General features: G+C 43.5%; 1 pseudogene; it reads right to left on the reverse strand.

Moving 5' to 3' along the window:
* Nucleotides 1-1,616: 1,616 nt before the first annotated feature.
* On the reverse strand, nt 1,617-6,750 carry LOC109569100 (olfactory receptor 8K3-like; annotated as a pseudogene).
* Nucleotides 6,751-17,422: the final 10,672 nt, after the last annotated feature.

Consider the following 17,422-nt stretch of genomic DNA (forward strand, 5'->3'; position numbering starts at 1 on the left):
CGACCCCATGGACTGCAGCCCACCAGGCTCCTTCATCCATGGGATTCTCCAGGCAAGAGTGCTGGAGTGGGGTGCCATTGCCTTCTAGTCTTTATCTATTTCCAAGTTCCACATTGATCCCTCCCCCCACTTTCCACTTTGGTAACCATAAGCTTTTTTTCCATGCGTCTAGGAGTTTATTTCTGTTCTGTTGCTAAGCTAGTTTGTAGCATTGCTTTTAGATTCCACATGTAAGTGATATCATGCGGTATTTGTCTTCCTCTTCCTGACATCACTTAGTATGATACACTCTAAATTTATCAATATTGATATAAGTGGCATTATTTCACTCTATTTTTATGACAACAGTATTTCATCATGTACACACACCACATCTTTATCTGTCCATCCCTCAGCGGGCAGGTGTCTTCCATGTCTTGGCTACTGTTAATAGTGCTTCTATTGTTAACAGTGCTTCTATTGTTAATAGCGCTTCTATTGTTAATAGCGCTTCTATGAACCTTGAGGTTCATGTATTTTTTTGAATTGCTGTTCTCCATATGTGTGCTCAGAAGTGGGATTGCTGGATCATATGGAAACTTTAGCTCGTACAGGAACCTCCATACTGTTTTCCATAGCGGTGATGGCGATTCAGTCTAAGTTGTGCCCGACTCTTGCGACCCCATAGTGGCAGCACCAAATTATATTTCCACCAACAGTGGAGGGGGATTTCCTCTTCTTCATACCCTCTCTGGCATATACTATTTGTAGACTTTTAAAATGATAGTCATTCTGAACAGTGGGAAGTGATATCTTACTGTAGTTTTGATTTGCATTTCTCTAATAATTATCAAAGTTGTGCATCTTTTTATATGCTTATGGCCACTTGTATGTCTTTTTGAAGAAATGTCTATTTAGATCTTCTGCTCATTTTTTGACTGGGAGCAGACTTCCCCTAAACATACACATATTCCATTCACTCAACTTCTCAAGTGTTTATTTAAGCATCATTCTTACACAAGGCCACCTGACAACTTTAATCAAAATTTAGGCTCCATCCTGGCTATGTCTTCTTTTTCATTTTAATATTGCTCAACAACATCAATAATACTATACAGCTCACTTTTCATTCTGCAAATTTTCTGTATTTTCTCTAAGCCTCATGAAGAATGAGTCTTGGTTGTTAAAAAGCCAATGCATGTTTAATTTCTTCAATGAATCACTTATGTAATATTTATCAGCCATTCTTTTTTGTAACTTTTACTCTGCTAGCACTACAGAAAAACTGTGAATGTACTACACATTATCTGGTTTATAAAAATAAGTGTTTTAAGGAAGAGACACATAATAGGCCACACATAAGAACACGCGGGAACGGCAGATGAGGGCCTGAAACAAGGCATGGGTGAATATCTGAGCAGGGATTAGTCATCTGTTAATGATATATTTTGTTTCAAAGTAATGAATAGTTTTCTTTATTTCTATGCTTCTCATACATCAATTCTTGTTCATCCAATAGAGGTAAATTTACAAGGCTTAAACAACACCAATAATGGTATGCATTCACTAATAGATTGCCCATTGTTAACATATCCTAGAGTAAATTTTAAATAGTATATTTGCACATATTTTCCAATTTATAGACAGGGCATTTTCACCTCTTTGTTCCTCAAACTGTAGATCATTGGATTCAGCATGGGTATTGCTGCTAACCACTTCAATATTCTTGCCTTGAGAACCCCATGAACAGTATGAAAAGGCAAAAAGATAGGATACTGAAAGAGAAACTCCCCAGGTCAATAGGTGCCCAATATGCTACTGGAGATCAGTGGAGAAATAACTCCAGAAAGAATGAAGGGATGGAGCCAAAGCAAAAAGAATACCCAGCTGTGGATGTGACTGGTGATAGAAGCAAGGTCTGATGCTGTAAAGAGCAATATTGCATAGGAACCTGGAATGTCAGGTCCATGAATCAAGGCAAATTGGAAGTGGTGAAACAAGAGATGGCAAGAGTAAATGTTGACATTCTAGGAATCAGCGAACTGAAATGGACTGGAATGGGTGAATTTAACTCAAATGACCATTATATCTACTACTGTGGGCAGGAATCCCTCAGAAGAAATGGAGTAGCCATCATGGTCAACCAAAGAGTCTTAAATGCAGTACTTGGATGCAATCTCAAAAACGACAGAATGATCTCTGTTCATTTCCAAGGCAAACCATTCAATATCACAGTAATCCAAGTCTATGCCCCACCCAGTCATGCTGAAGAAGCTGAAGTCGAACGGTTCTATGAAGACCTACAAGACCTTTTAGAACTAACACCCAAAAAAGATGTCCTTTTCATTATAGGGAACTGGAATGCAAAAGTAGGAAGTCAAGAAACACTTGGAGTAACAGGCAAATTTGGCCTTGGAATACGGAATGAAGCAGGGCAAAGACTAATAGAGTTTTGCCAAGAAAATGCACTGGTCATAGCAAACACTCTTTTCCAACAACACAAGAGAAGACTCTATACATGGACATCATCTGATGGTCAACACCAAAATCAGATTGATTATATTCTTTGCAGCCAAAGATGGAGAAGCTCTATACAGTCAGCAAAAACCAGACCAGGAGCTGACTGTGGCTCAGACCATGAGCTCCTTATTGCCAAATTCAGACTGAAATTGAAGACAGTAGGGAAAAACCACTAGACCATTCAGATATGACCTAAATCAAATCCCTTATGATTATACAATGGAAGTGAGAAATAGATTTAAGGGCCTAGTTCTGATAGATAGAGTGCCTGATGAACTATGGACTGAGGTTTGTGACATTGTACAGGAGACAGGGATCAAGACCATCCCCATGGAAAAGAAATGCAAAAAAGTAAAATGGCTGTCTGGGGAGGCCTTACAAATAGCTGTGAAAAGAAGAGAAGCGAAAAGCAAAGGAGAAAAGGAAAGATATAAGCATCTGAATGCAGAGTTCCAAAGAATAGCAAGAAAAGATAAGAAAGCCTTCAGTAATCAATGCAAAGAAATAGAGGAAAACAACAGAATGGGAAAGACTAGAGATTTCTTCAAGAAAATCAGAGATATCAAAGGAACATTTCATGCAAAGATGGACTCAGTAAAGGACAGAAATGGTATGGACCTAACAGAAACAGAAGACATTAAGAAGAGATGGCAAGAATACACAGAAGAACTGTACAAAAAAGATCTTCATGACCCAGATAATCACGATGGTGTGATCACTCACCTAGAGCCAGACATCCTGGAATGTGAAGTCAAGTGGGCCTTAGAAAGCATCACTACAAACAAAGCTAGTGGAGGTGATAGAATTCCAGTTAAATTATTCCAAATCCTGAAAGATGATGCTGTGAAAGTGCTGCACTCAATATGCCAGCAAATTTGGAAAGCTCAGCAGTGGTCACAGGACTGGAAAAGGTCAGTTTTCATTCCAATCCCAAAGACAGGCAATGCCAAAGAATGCTCAAACTACTGCACAATTGCACTCATCTCACACACTAATAAAGTAATGCTCAAAATTCTCCAAGCCAGGCTTCAGTAATACATGAACCGTGAACTTCCTGATGTTCAAGCTGGTTTTAGAAAAAGCAGAGGAACCAGAGATCAAATTGCCAACATCCACTGGATCATGGAAAAAGCAAGAGAGTTCCAGAAAAACATTTATTTCTGCTTTATTGACTATGCCAAAGCCTTTGACTGTGTGGATCACAATACACTGTGGAAAATTCTGAAAGAGATGGGAACACCAGACCACCTGATCTGCCCTTTGAGAAATTTGTATGCAGGTCAGGAAGCAACAGTTAGAACTGGACATGGAACAACAGACTCTTTCCAAATAGGAAAAGGAGTTCGTCAAAGCTGTATATTGTCACCCAGCTTATTTAACTTATATGCAGAGTACATCATGAGAAACACTGGACTGTAAGAAACACAAGCTGGAATCAAGATTGCTGGGAGAAATATCAGTAACCTCAGATGTGCAGATGACACCACCCTTCTGGCAGAAAGTGAAGAGGAACTCAAAAGCCTCTTGATGAAAGTGAAAGTGGAGAGTGAAAAAGTTGGCTTAAAGCTCAACTTTCAGAAAACGAAGATCATGGCATCTGGTCCCATCACTTCATGTTAAATAGATGGGGAAACAGTGGAAACCGTGTCAGACTTTATTTTTCTGGGCTCCAAAATCACTGCAGATGGTGACTGCAGCCATGAAATTAAAAGACGCTTACTCCTTGGAAGGAAAGTTATGACCAACCTAGATTCATATTGAAAAGCAGAGACATTACTTTGCCAACAAAGGTTCATCTAGTCAAGGCTATGGTTTTTCCTGTGGTCATGTATGAATGTGAGAGTTGGACTGTGAAGAAGGCTGAGCGCTGAAGAATTGATGCCTTTGAACTGTGGTGTTGGAGAAGACTCTTGAGAGTCCCTTGGACTGCAAGGAGATCCAACCTGTCCATCTTGAAGGAGCCCTGGGATTTCTTTGGAAAGAATGATGCTAAAGCTGAAACTCCAGTACTTTGGCCACCTCATGCGAAGAGTTGACTCATTGGAAAAGACTCTGATGCTGGGAGAGACTGGGGGCAAGAGGAGAAGGGGACGACAGAGGAAGAGATGGCTGTATGGCATCACTGACTCGATGGACATGAGTCTCAGTGAACTCTGGGAGTTGGTGATGGACAGGGAGGCCTGGCGTGCTGCGATTCATGGGGTCGCAATAAGTCGGACACGACTGAGCCACTAATGTAATCTGATCTGATCTGATTGCTGCTAATTCACTTCAGTCGTTTCCAACTCTCTGTGACCCCATAGACGGCAGCCCACCAGGCTCCCCTATCCCTGGGATTTTCCAGGGAAAAACACTGGAGTGGGTTGCCATTTCCTTCTCCAATTCATGAAAGTGGAAAGTGAAAAGTGAAAGTGAAGTCGCTCCATCGTGTCCGACCCTCAGCGACCCCTTGGATTGCAGCCTACGAGGCTCCTCCGTCCATAGGATTTTCCAGGTAGGAGTACTGGAGTGGGGGTGCCTTTGCCTTCTCTCAGCATGGGTATTAATAAAGTATAAAATAAAGACGTCATTTTATTAGTATCAAAGGAATCACTGGATTTGGGCTGCATGTACATAAAGAAGAGAATACCATATAATATGACTGTCACTGTCATATGAGATCCACAGGTGGAGAAAGCCTTGTGTCTGCTTTCCGCTGAGTTCATCCTAAAGATGGCGACAAGGATCAAGATATAGGACATGAGAACTATCAGAAGAGATGAAACCAAATTAAAAATTGAAAAGATCAGAATTATCCATTTAATTTCACGTTTGTCTGAACAAAGCAAAGATATCAAGGGCAGACTATCACAATAGAAATGCTTAATGACATCATGACCACAAAACGATGAAATAAAAATTTTTATGATGGTTAGCAGAGACAAAAAGAGGCTGTCTAGATACGAATGGCCACTAGTGTGTGACATAACCTTTGTGACATGATGCTTGTATAGAGCAGAGGGTTACAGATGGCCATGTAGCAGTCATAGGCCATAGCAGAAAGAATGAAAATTTCACTGGTGATAAACCTACTGAAGAAAGAGAGCTGGGTATCACATCAATCATAAGAGATTGTACGCTGATCTATGGCAAAATTTACTAGCATTTTGGGTCCTACGCTGTTGAGTAACCAAGATCAGTAAAAGCCAGGTGTATGAGGAAAAAGTACAGGGGTGTGTGTAGCCTGGAGTCTATCATGGTGAGAATGATCAAGCCCAGGTTATACCCCACTGAGACCATGTAAACAATGAGGAAGAGTCCAAACAAAGGCGCCTGTAGCTCAGGGAGATCGGTGATTCCTACGAGGATGAATTCATTCAGCATCGTCAGATTGTGTTTGTCCAGCCAGGCCATTCGGGAAATATAAACTGAGAATAAATATAAAAATAATGATTAACCTTCATGAGCTATGATGAGATTATCATTGTAAGAAGTGGTTACAATTTTAAATCTTATGTTTATGGTTTGTTAATTTAATTGGCAGCTCAGTTTTCTCTCTCCCAAGTCACTTTAGCTCCTGACAGGTGTCTTAGACATGACACATAAACAGTACAAAAAACAAAAATAAATAATTTGACTTTACATAAATGAAAATTAAAACAAAGTTTTGTCTGTCAAAGGACATTCTCAAAGTATTAAAAAACGTGACCCTCACAATGGAAAAAGTTGGGAATCATATGTCTGATGTGTCTAATACATTGAATATACAAAACACTTTTATAATTCAACAATAGAAAAAACACCCAAATTAAAAGCAGACAAAGGATGTGAACAGAAATGTCTCGCAGGAGATATACAAATGGCCAATAATCACCTGAAAATATGTACAAAACATCATGGAAAAGGGTGAACATCAGACCTTCACTGTGCACACTAAGAACGGAGGTTAGAGAAGCTGAATCATTTCTAATCCTTCCCCCCCACCCCCTCCGCTGGTGCCACCAACTATACCTTTCAACAAAAAATGCATGACAGTAAATGTAATCTACAAAGAGAGATCAAAAATATATGTTTAAATGCATATAGTTAAACATCAAAGTAATTTTTTGAGAGAGAATAAAGTGAGTTTTGGAAAGAGCTACTAAATAAATAAAGAGTGGAAAATAACCTTAATTTTGAGCAAAATATACATTCCCACTTCATAATTTTGAAAGGACTGTCCTGTGCATAAATCTGTATCTGTACAGATTTTCTTTTTCATTTCAATCTCCATTAGATGTGCAGTTAGTCATTTAAGGGATGATTTGACAGCCTCAAAGATTTGTAGGTGGGAGGGAGTGAGAGTCACAATGGGGTGATGAAGTCACAATGTAGTGAAATGGATGCTTTAATATTTTATTTTGACCTCACCTCTAGCAAAAAATAAAAAATGATGACTTTCAAATGGCATTGATCCTTGCAATATATGGATAAATCTGGGAAACTCATATATTAGAAGCAGATAAATTACAAGGACTATAAACACATTGATATAATGCCTTTAATTCAGATATAGTTGGAAAACACTGTGAGAATCTGTCATTATTTGGTGTTAAAATTTTGAAATAAATTCCATTTATATCAAATATATATCATATTTATAGACCATTTTATATCATATGATATCAAATATCATATTTCATATCTTCATTAAGGGTCCAAGTATAATCATGAAAATCTTAAAAGGTGGAGTTTCTTAATAATATTAACTCCCTTTCCAAGGGTTACATTTTTTTTCCCCACTATTCAAAGAGGACAAGCCTGTAGCATCAAACTAAATGTGTAGCTTTCATCAAAAAAATAATAAAAATGTTTGCTGTTGTTCAGTCACCCATTGTGACAGACTCTTTGCAATCCCATGGACTGTAGCATGCCAGGTCTCCCTGTCCTTCACCATCTCCCAAAGTTTACTCAAGATTATGTCCATTGCCTCAGTGATGCCATCCAGCTATCTCTCATCTTCCAATGCCCTCTTCTTCTGCCCTCAGTCTTTTCCAGCATCAGGGACTTTTCCATTGAGTCATCTGTATGCATCAGATGACTGAAATACTGGAGCTTCAGCTTCAGCATCAGTCCTTACAATGAGTATTCAGTTGATTTCCCTTAAGATTGAGTGGCTTGATCTCCTTGCTGTCCAAGGGACTCTCAGGAGTCTTCTCCAGCACCACAGTTCTAAGGCCTCAATTCTTTGGCGTTTTTTCTTCTTTTATGATTCAACTCTTACAACCATACATGAACACTGGGAAGACCATAGCCTTGACTACACGGACCTTTGTTGGCAGAGTTATGTCTGCTTTTCAACACACTATCTCAGTTTCTCATAGCTTTCCTGCCAAGAAGCAATCATCTTCTGATTTCATGGCTGCAGTCACCATCCACAGTGATCTTAGAGCCCAAGAAGAGGAAATCTTTCACTACATCCACCTTTTCCCCTTCTGTTTGCCATGTACAATATTATGGACCTCCGCCCATAGTTCTTCAGGCATATTGTTTACTAGATCTAATGCCTTGAATCTATTAGTTATCTCCCCTGCATATTTACAGAGGATTTGATTTAAGTCATACCTTAAAAATGAACATTCAGAAAACTAAGATCATGGCATCTGGTCCCATCACTTCATGGCAAATAGATACGGAAACAATGGAAACAGTGAGAGACTTATTATTTTTTTTTGGGGGGGGGGGGCTCCAAAATCACTGCAGATGGTGACAGTGGCCATGAAATTAAAAGACACTTGCTCCTTGGAAGAAAAGTTATGACCAACCTAGACAGCATGTTAAAAAGCAGAGACATCACTTTGTCAACAAAGGTCCATCTAGTCAAAGCTATGGTTTTTCCAGTAGTCATGTATGGATATGAGAGTTGGACTATAACGAAAGCTGAGCACCAAAGAATTGATGCTTTTGAACTGTGGTGTTGGAGAAGACACTTGAGAGTCTCTTGGACGGCAAGGAGATCCAACCAGTCCATCCTAAAGGAAATCAGTCCTGAATATTCGTTGAAAGGACTGATGCTGAAGCTGAAACTCCAATACTTTGGCCACCTGATGCAAAGAACTGACTGATTGAAGAAGACCCTGATTCTGGGAAACATTGAAGGCAGGAGGAGAAGGGGATGACAGAGGATGAGATGGTTGGATGGCATCACCGACTTGATGAACATGAGCTTGAGCAAGCTCCGGAAGTTGGTGATGGACAAGGAGCCCTGGCATGCTGCAATCCATGGGGTTGCAGAGAGTCAGACATGACTTAGGGACTGAACTGAACTGACACCTTGCTGGCCTAGTGGTTTTCCCCACTTTCTTTAGTTTAAGCCTGAATTTTGCTATGAGAGCTGATGATCTGAGTCAGAGTCAGTTCCAGGTCTTGTTTTTGCTAACTGTAAACAGCTTCTCCATCTTTGGCTCCAAAGAATGTAATCGATTCTAACACCAAGAGAAAAAAAAAAAGAGGTTTTACTCATCATTGGGGATTAAATGCAAAAACAGTAAGTCAAAAGAACCTGGAGTAACAGGCAAATTTGGCCTCGAAGAATAAAATGAAGCAGGCTACTCTACAAAAATAGTCTACAAAATGATAACTATTTTTGTATGCTGACATTATAGCCATCAACCTGGTAAAATTCACTTCTTATTTCTAATATTTTAGCTTGAAATTTATTTTTTTGGATTTTTAATTAACACATATCCATTTGAGAATAACTGCCATTTTATTTTTGTTTCCCCAAGCTTAAAAATGTTTGTTTCATAATTTGACAGAAATTTGAGATGGCAGCTATAAAGGGGGTTATGGCTAATGTTTCATTAAGACAAATATATTTGATGTATTGCTCATTGCTGTACTCGCCAGCAAAAGAACACTAACTGCCATCTTCTACTTAGCCAGTATGATAGGCACTAGTATTTAAATGTTATGTAATACACACACACACACACACAAACATTTTATTAAAATACACAAGAATGTCTTTAAAAAATATTTAATGATGGACGTAAAAAAAAAACAAAAAAAAAAGGCTTCCCTTCAGTTGAAACATAAACACTTGGCAAAGTGAGAACAATGATCTGGACTTGAGTCTCTTGCACTGAAACTTGAGGTTAAACCAAAGTTGACACCAGAAGAATGATCACAACTTGAACATCTATAGTTGACACAAGAAAAACCATTTCTAGTTTGCATGATTTTCACACATTACTGCTTTTGAGTAATTTGTAACAGAAAATAAACAGTTGTCCATAATCTAATTTATCATGCATGCCTTTTATATTTACTTTTTTTTTTTCAGTGTTACAGCTCTATTTTATTTATAAGATAGCAGGAGAATCCAAGACTGGAAGAGAAGAGAGTGGAGGAGTGTGTGGGGAGGGAGAAAGAGAGAGAGCGAGAAAGAGAGAGAGAGCACGCACGGGAGGGAGGGAGAGAGAGAGAGAGAGAGAGAGAGAGAGAGAGAGAGAGCGCACGCGCACCTGCGCACGCGGGAGAGAGAGTCCAAGAGAAAGCGCTTTGGCTCCTCCTTTTATATGTTTTTTCCTCCACCAGGGCCTGCCCTATGCAAATTGGGCTTAGCCAGGAGTGCTGTTTGTTCTGTTTGTCGTGCCTGAAGTCTTCACTCTGGCCCTCAGACCTTCCTTATCTTTTAGCCACTGCCATTTTGGACTACTTTTCCCTATTCTACCTACCTAACATTCCCCCCTCAAGAGATGGGAGGCCCAATTCTTCGGGAATAGGGGCGTCGAGGTCTTTCTGGCTACTTCCTGCTGAACTGGGGTGGCGAGGGGTATTGGGCCTCCCCCTCTTGCTAGTCTCAAGCCTCAGAGTCCTTATAGCGGTGTCCAAGGGTGTGTGATATTTTCCGTGGTCAGCTGTAGTTTTATATCTTTGTTGAACTGGCACTGCATGTTGTAGCTGGTTGACCTAGGCAGAGACAAAACAGGTTAGACAATTGACAGTACATGGAATAATCACAAGCATCATCAATATAGCATAACAAGGACTAGTAGGGACATTGGTCAATTTTAAATGCACATCGCCAGGATAGCTCAAGTCCCGCCTTGTTCAGGGATCAGAAGATCTATCTCCTGTCTGTTTTGGAGTACAGTCTCTGTCAAGCTGTGTTGGCTCCTTAGAGTTATCCTGAGAAATCTTATCCCCAGAAACCAGATTTTGGGGGTGTTCATTAGAATGACACTCATTGGTAGTTCTGAATAGGTATCTGAGATCTCCCAGGGGCTCACACGTGTATTGAGTGTCCTCTTTTGTTTTCTTCCATGGCTTGACTCGTGAGTAGTGAATCCAGGAGTCATGTCCTGGTACCTTGACTGCTGTGGGGGTAGAAAGTATTACAGAGTAGGGGCCCTTTCATGTGGGCTGGAGTTGAGCCTTTGGGGACCCATCTTTCCAGACTTTAATTAGGACTTGAGTTCCTGGAGCATATAGTGGTGACTCTTTAGATAATCTTTTGGGTCCTGGTTCATACCCCACAAGCGTATATCCTGTTGGAATTGCCCAATGGCCATGGTATAAGACTGGAGGGTCTGAACCTCTGGATCTAGGAAGAGGTCATTGACATAAACAAAAGGTCTCCCATATAGCATCTCATAAGGACTAAGACCAACCTGTTCCTTAGGGGCAATGTGGGTGTGGAGGAGAGCTATTGGTAAAGCCTCCTTCCATCCCAGGGAGGTCTCCTGGGTTATCTTTTTTATTGCTGATTTTAATAATTGATTGGCTCTTTCTACTTTCCTGAAGATTGAGGCCTCCAGGCACAATGGAGATAATAAGTAATGCCCAATGCTTTCAAGACTCCTTGGGTGACCTTAGAAGTAAATGATGTCCCATTGTCATTTTGTAATGACCTGGGCAGACCAAATCTTGGAATGATTTCATGGAGCAGTTTTTTTACCACCTCCTCAGCCTTCTCAGTCTGGGTGGGAAAGACTTCAATCCATCCTGTGAATGTATCTATCATGACTAATAGGTATTATACCCTTGAGAAACTGGCATCTGGGTGAAGTCCATCTGCCAGTCCTCTCCTGGGTAGGCCCCATATCGTTGGATGGGCTGGGCCAGCTGGGGTCTTTGAGCTCCTTGAGGGTTGTTTAGTTGGCAAATGGGACAAGAGGAGACCACCTGTCCTATAGTTGTTTGGAGGCCTGTTCCTCTGAAGGACCTTTCTAGTAATCTTTGGAGGGCCTTTTCTCCTAAATAAGTAGTGGCATGTAGGGAGTTAATCAACTTCCACTGGAGGTTTCCAGGCAGAAAAAAGAGTTCCTCCTTTTGGAACCACCCCATATGATCTTCTTGAAAGCCCTCGCTCTTAGCTTTAAGAGTCTCACCTTCAGTATATGAAGGAGTTTCTGGCAAATTAGTCTGTGGAACTAAGGTGGCAATCCCTATTAGGTCATGGTTCTGTAATGCTGCTCTCCTAGCTGCCTGATCAGCTCTTGGTTCCCTCGTGCCACTTCCGTGTTCCCTTTTTGGTGTCCTTTACAGTGGGAGACTGAAACCTCAGTGGGCAGATGGACTGCCTCCAAGAGTCAAAGAATCTGATCACCATATTTGATTGGGGACCCTCGGGTGGTCAAGTGGCCCCTTTCTTTCCAAACAGCCGCATGTGCATGTAACACCAGAAAGGCATATTTGGAGTCAGTGTAAATGGCTATTCTTTTTCCTTTTCCCAGCTCTAAAGCTCGAGTCAGGGCTATGAGCTCAGCTAATTGGGCTGAAGTACCTGTTGGCAGAGGCTTAGCCTCTATGGTCTCAAAATTGGAGACTACTGCATACCCGGCTCTTCTTTTTCCATCCAAGACAAAGCTGCTTCCATCAGTGTACCAGATTTCCTCAGGATTGGTCAGAGGATCTTCTGATAATCCCTCTCGGGGTTTTGTCCAGTGGTCCAAGGTTTCTAGACAAGAGTGAAAAGGGAGAGAGCCCTCGGGGGTAGGGAGGAGGGTGGCTGGGTTAAGAACCTCACAAGGGGATATAGTGAGGCCTGGATTTTCCATCAGCATTACTTGATATCTGAGGATTCTTTGATTAGACATCCATAAATGGCCTCTCCCATTTAGGAGTTGTTTTACTTGGTGGCTGGTAAAAATAGTTAGTTTGCCCCCAAAGGAGAGTTTTAAAGCATCTCCTATCATGATTGCAATAGCTGCAAGATTTCGAAGGCAGGGGGGCCAACCTCGGGAAGTTGGATCGAGCCTCTTGGATAAGTAAGCTACAGGCTGGGGCTCAGATCCCAACCTTTGAGTTAACACTCCCAAGGCTATTCCCTCTCTTTCATGGACATAAAGTTGGAATGCTTTTTCTGGGTTTGGCAACCTCAAGGCAGGTGCCTGAATTAAGGCCTGTTTTAGTGTAGCTTCTGCCTCCTTTTGAGGAGTTCCCCACATCAGTGGGATTGAATCATCTCGTCCCTTTAAGCTTTCATATAAGGGCTGGGCAATTAGACCATAATTGAGTATCCAGATTCTACAATAACCAGTTAGCCCCAGGAAAGCTTGCAATTGTTTTCGAGTTGTGGGGGAGGGCAACTGGAGAATTTCTTGTACCCGATCAGAGGACAGCCTCCTGGACCCGTGTATAATCTGAACTCCCAGGTAAGTGACCTTTGTCTCGACCATCTGTGCCTTAGCACAGGAGACTTTATATCCCCTTTCTGCCAAGAAGTTTAGAACCTGAATTGCATGTTGTTGGGCACTTTTATCATCTGGAGAGCAGATTAGTAGGTCATCTATGTATTGTAATATTTTCCCATTAGGTCCCAGGTCCAGATCTAGGAGATCCCGGCTAAGGGCCTGTCCAAACAGGAGGGGGCTATCTCTGAACCCCTGAGGTAATACTGTCCAAGTCATCTGTTGGTGTTTTTCTCCTGGGGCCTCCTACTCAAAGGCAAAAAGGTATTGGGATTCTTTAGCCAGTGGTATGCAAAAAAATGCATCTTTGAGATCCAAGACTGTAAACCATTTGGCACTGGGTGGGATTTCTCCCAAGATTACATAGGGATTGGGTACTGTGGGATGGAGGGGGACTACAGCTTCATTTATAATCTGGAGATCTTGAACCATTAACTAGGTTCTGTCTTTTTTCTTTACTGAGAGGACTGGGGTGTTACATGGCGAACTGGTAGGGACCAGTAGCCCACAAGCAAGGCATTTATTTATTAAAGGCTGTAGTCCCTCCTGAGCCTCTTTTGAGAGGATATTGTTTCCGGTTAGGAAACCGAGTGGGATCTCGGAGGACAATGATGACCGGTTCAGCTTGGTGGGCTCGTCCAGGAATCCCCTGGTCCCACACCTGGGGGTTAATTTTGTCTTCCCATAGTTTTTGTCCCTCTCTATTGAAGGTGTAATGGGTTCTTCAGTAGTAACCAGGAGCTGTAGAGCTCTAGGGGCTGAAAAACTTCCCGTCACAAGGGTGGTCCCCAGTTTAGTGAGTATATCTCTTCCCAATAAGGGAGTAGGACACTCAGGGACCACCAGAAACTGGTGGGAAAATGTTTGTCCATCCCAGCAACAAAGAAGTGCTCGGGTGAATCTTTTAGTAGTTGCTTTTCCTGTAGCACCCAAAATGGTACAGGTTTGGGAGGAGAAGGCTCCGGAGTAGATCAAGACAGAGTAGGTAGCCCCTGTGTCAACCAAGAAATTCTCGGACCTACTTGCCACATCCAGTTGTACCCTTGGCTCCAGCCCCATGATGGTTATCTGTGACAGGTGGGCTGGCTGGAGCAGGCTGCTTCAATCCTCTTGAACCATCGTGAGGGTAGGCTTGGCACTTGACCTTGAGGCTCTTGGGTCCCGAGGGCAGAGTGCTGCCCAATGTCCCAGTTGATGGCATTTGTGGCAAGCCATTCTAGGAGACTTGTCACGGTTTGGACACTCTTGCCTAATGCCCCGCCTGTCTACGGATCAGGCATATGTCTTGTGCCTTGTCCTTCAAGGACTCGGGGTTTGCCATAGGGTTTCTCTGGAGGGCAGCCAGCATCTAGGCATGCCTTGTCTCTTTCTTTCTCTCCTTCTCCTGGGCCTTGGCCTCCTTCTCCTGTTCTCTGTTATAAAAGGTATTGGTGGCTGTCTGGACCATCTCATCTAAAGAGGCAGCAGGATCCTGCTGTTGTAGCTGCTATAACTTAATTCTGATATCTGATGCACATTGGGACAGGAATTTGTCCTTTAAAATCACCCGTCCCTCATAAGAGTCTTAAGTCCAGGTTGGTAAACTTTTGGAGTGCCTTTTTTAGCCTCTCCAGAAAGGCAATGGGGTTCTCATTGGGCTCCCAAGTTATTGCTGAGACCCAGGCACAGTCCCACAAGTAATAGGCTTCTTTCTGTTTCCATAGGTAGACTTCCTTAGGGGTGAGTCTTTCTGAAGCTTATCCTACCCAGAACAGTTGCAACCTGAGAGCCAGGTGTCCCCAGGTCAGGGTGCAGATCCCCAGGCAGGATGAGGCGTGACAGCCTCCTAGAGATCGAATCCCCGGGCAGGTCGAGGCGTGAAGGCCTCCCGAGGATTGGGTCCCTGGGCAGGTCGAGGCGTGATGACCTCCTGGGACCCCTGGGACTAGAGGATCCCCGAACAGGTTGAGGCGTGACAATCTTTTGAAGACTGATCCCTAGGCAGGTCAAGGCGTGATGACCTCCTGGGACCCCCCAGACTGGAGTTTGGGCGTCCCCAAGATCTCCAGTGTGACCAGTGCTGGGTAGAATTAAGAGATTTGTAACTCATTGCTAGTTTGCCCACCATGGACGGGAATAGATAAGTTCATCTTACCCAGAACTGTTGCAACATGAGAGCCAGGCGTCCCCGGGTCAGGGTGCAGATCCCCAGGCAGGCTGAGGCGTAACAGCCTCCTAGAGATCGAATCCCCGGGCAGGTCAAGGCGTGATGGCTTCCCGAGGATTGGGGCCCTGGGCAGGTCGAGGCGTGACGACCTCCTGGGACCCCTGGGACTAGAGGATCCCCAAACAGGTTGAGGCGTGACAACCTTTTGAAGACCGATCCCTAGGCAGGTCAAGGCGTGATGACCTCCTGGGACCCCCCGGACTGGAGTTTGGGCGTCCCCAAGATCTCCAGTGTTACCAATGCTGGGTAGAATTAAGAGGTTTGTTTTGCCCACTCTAGACGGGAATAGATATGATGTAAGTTCATCCTACCCAGAACTGTTGCAACCTGAGAGCCAGGCGTCCCTGGGTCAGGGTGCAGATCCCCAGGCAGGCTGAGGCATGACAGCCTCCTAGAGATCGAATCCCCGGGCAGGTCGAGGAGTGATGGCCTCCTGAGGATTGGGTCCCTGGGCAGGTCGAGGCGTGACGACCTTCTGGGACCCCTGGGACTAGAGGATCCCCGAACAGGTTGAGGCGTAACAACCTTTTGAAGACCGATCCCTAGATAGGTAAAGGCGTGATGACCTCCTGGGACCCCTCAGACTGGAGTTTGGGCGTCCCCAAGATCTCCAGTGTGACCAGTATTGGGTAGGATTAGGGATTGGATATTATAGAGTATTTCCCTCCCAAGGCCAGCTATTTTCTGGTTGTCTCTCCAGAAGATTGTAGAAACCTTGTGGGTCTGGATGGGGCTCAGGAAAAGAGCATGAAACAGGAGGGAAGGGGGCAGAGCACAAGGGTATAATGTAAACCAATTAAAATCAATTGGGTCCAAGATGACAAGTCAAATTCAAGTAAACCTTAATCCCCAGTCTATAAGCCAACAGACACACCCAGAGGTGGCAGGACAGCTCCAAGGCACAAGGTCAGAAGAGGGAGAAGTGGGTGGTTCCCCAATGGTTGGGATGTTCCTCTCACTCATTAGCATATGAATTCCATCCCCTCACAAAACCTAGCCAGACCTAATTCCATGGCTGCAGCCCTTGCCCTCGGCAATGGTTCACACCCTGAAGGGTGGCTTCTCTCTGGATCCTAACAAATCTACCTCTTATCGCTTTGTCTCTCAATGAATTTTTGCAATGAGACATCAGAGCCTGAGTTTCATTAGTTTTGGTCGGGCTTGAGTCCCGGGAGAGAGCTGAAGGACAGGAGAAAAAAGCAGTGGGAAAAACATGCCAAAGAATCCCCTTCATAGCCCGCCGAAAAATTCGCTAAATATCTGACCGGTGCTCACAGTTTAATTGGTCTAATCTTTGGCACAGAGAAGAGAAAGGACAGAAGAGCCCCCACCGACTTGTGTAACAGCTATTGGGGCTCAGCAGATAGCGCCTTTGGGACATGCTGAGGAGTAGCCTCTCCAGAGTCCCTCAATTGTGCCCCTGCCACCCACCTCTTAGTGGGAAGTTTGAGGAAACAAGAAACGAGAGATTGTAAAGGTCCTCCAGCCATAGGAGTGAGGATCTCTTACCTTAACCGGAGGTCTTCTGGAATCTGAGACTGGGCCGCATGAGCTTTCTGCTGAGTTCGTTTTTCGCTGTCCCAGTTTCCAGCACGATGGGCCTTCCCCTGCACTGGGTTTCTTCACTTTCTGCTTCTAGCACGGGAGCTTCGCTGAGTTGGGCTCCTGTTGTGCTTGGTCTCTTCCACGTAGAGATTGTTTCAGCCAGGTTAAACCCGAGTCATGGCACCATAGATGTCACGCGAGTGTATGTTCCTCGGTTCTTTGTCTTGTCACAACAAAGATTTGGAGCGACGGACATTAAAGCCCTCAGCACATCACAGCTCTTGGGTCTTGGACAAACTGTGCTACAGCTCTTAGGCAAATCAGTATTACAGCTCTATTTTATTTATAAGATAGCAGGAGAATCCAAGACTCGAAGAGAAGAGAGTGGAGGAGTGCTTGGGGAGGGAGAAAGAGAGAGAGAGAAAGAGAGAGAGAGAGAGCACGCACGCACGGGAGGGAGGGGGCGGGGGGAGAGAGAGAGAGATCGCATGTGGGAGAGAGAGTCCTATATTTACTT

Source organism: Bos indicus, chromosome 15 (genome assembly GCF_029378745.1).
Source record: "Bos indicus isolate NIAB-ARS_2022 breed Sahiwal x Tharparkar chromosome 15, NIAB-ARS_B.indTharparkar_mat_pri_1.0, whole genome shotgun sequence".
Taxonomy (NCBI): Eukaryota; Metazoa; Chordata; class Mammalia; order Artiodactyla; family Bovidae; genus Bos; species Bos indicus.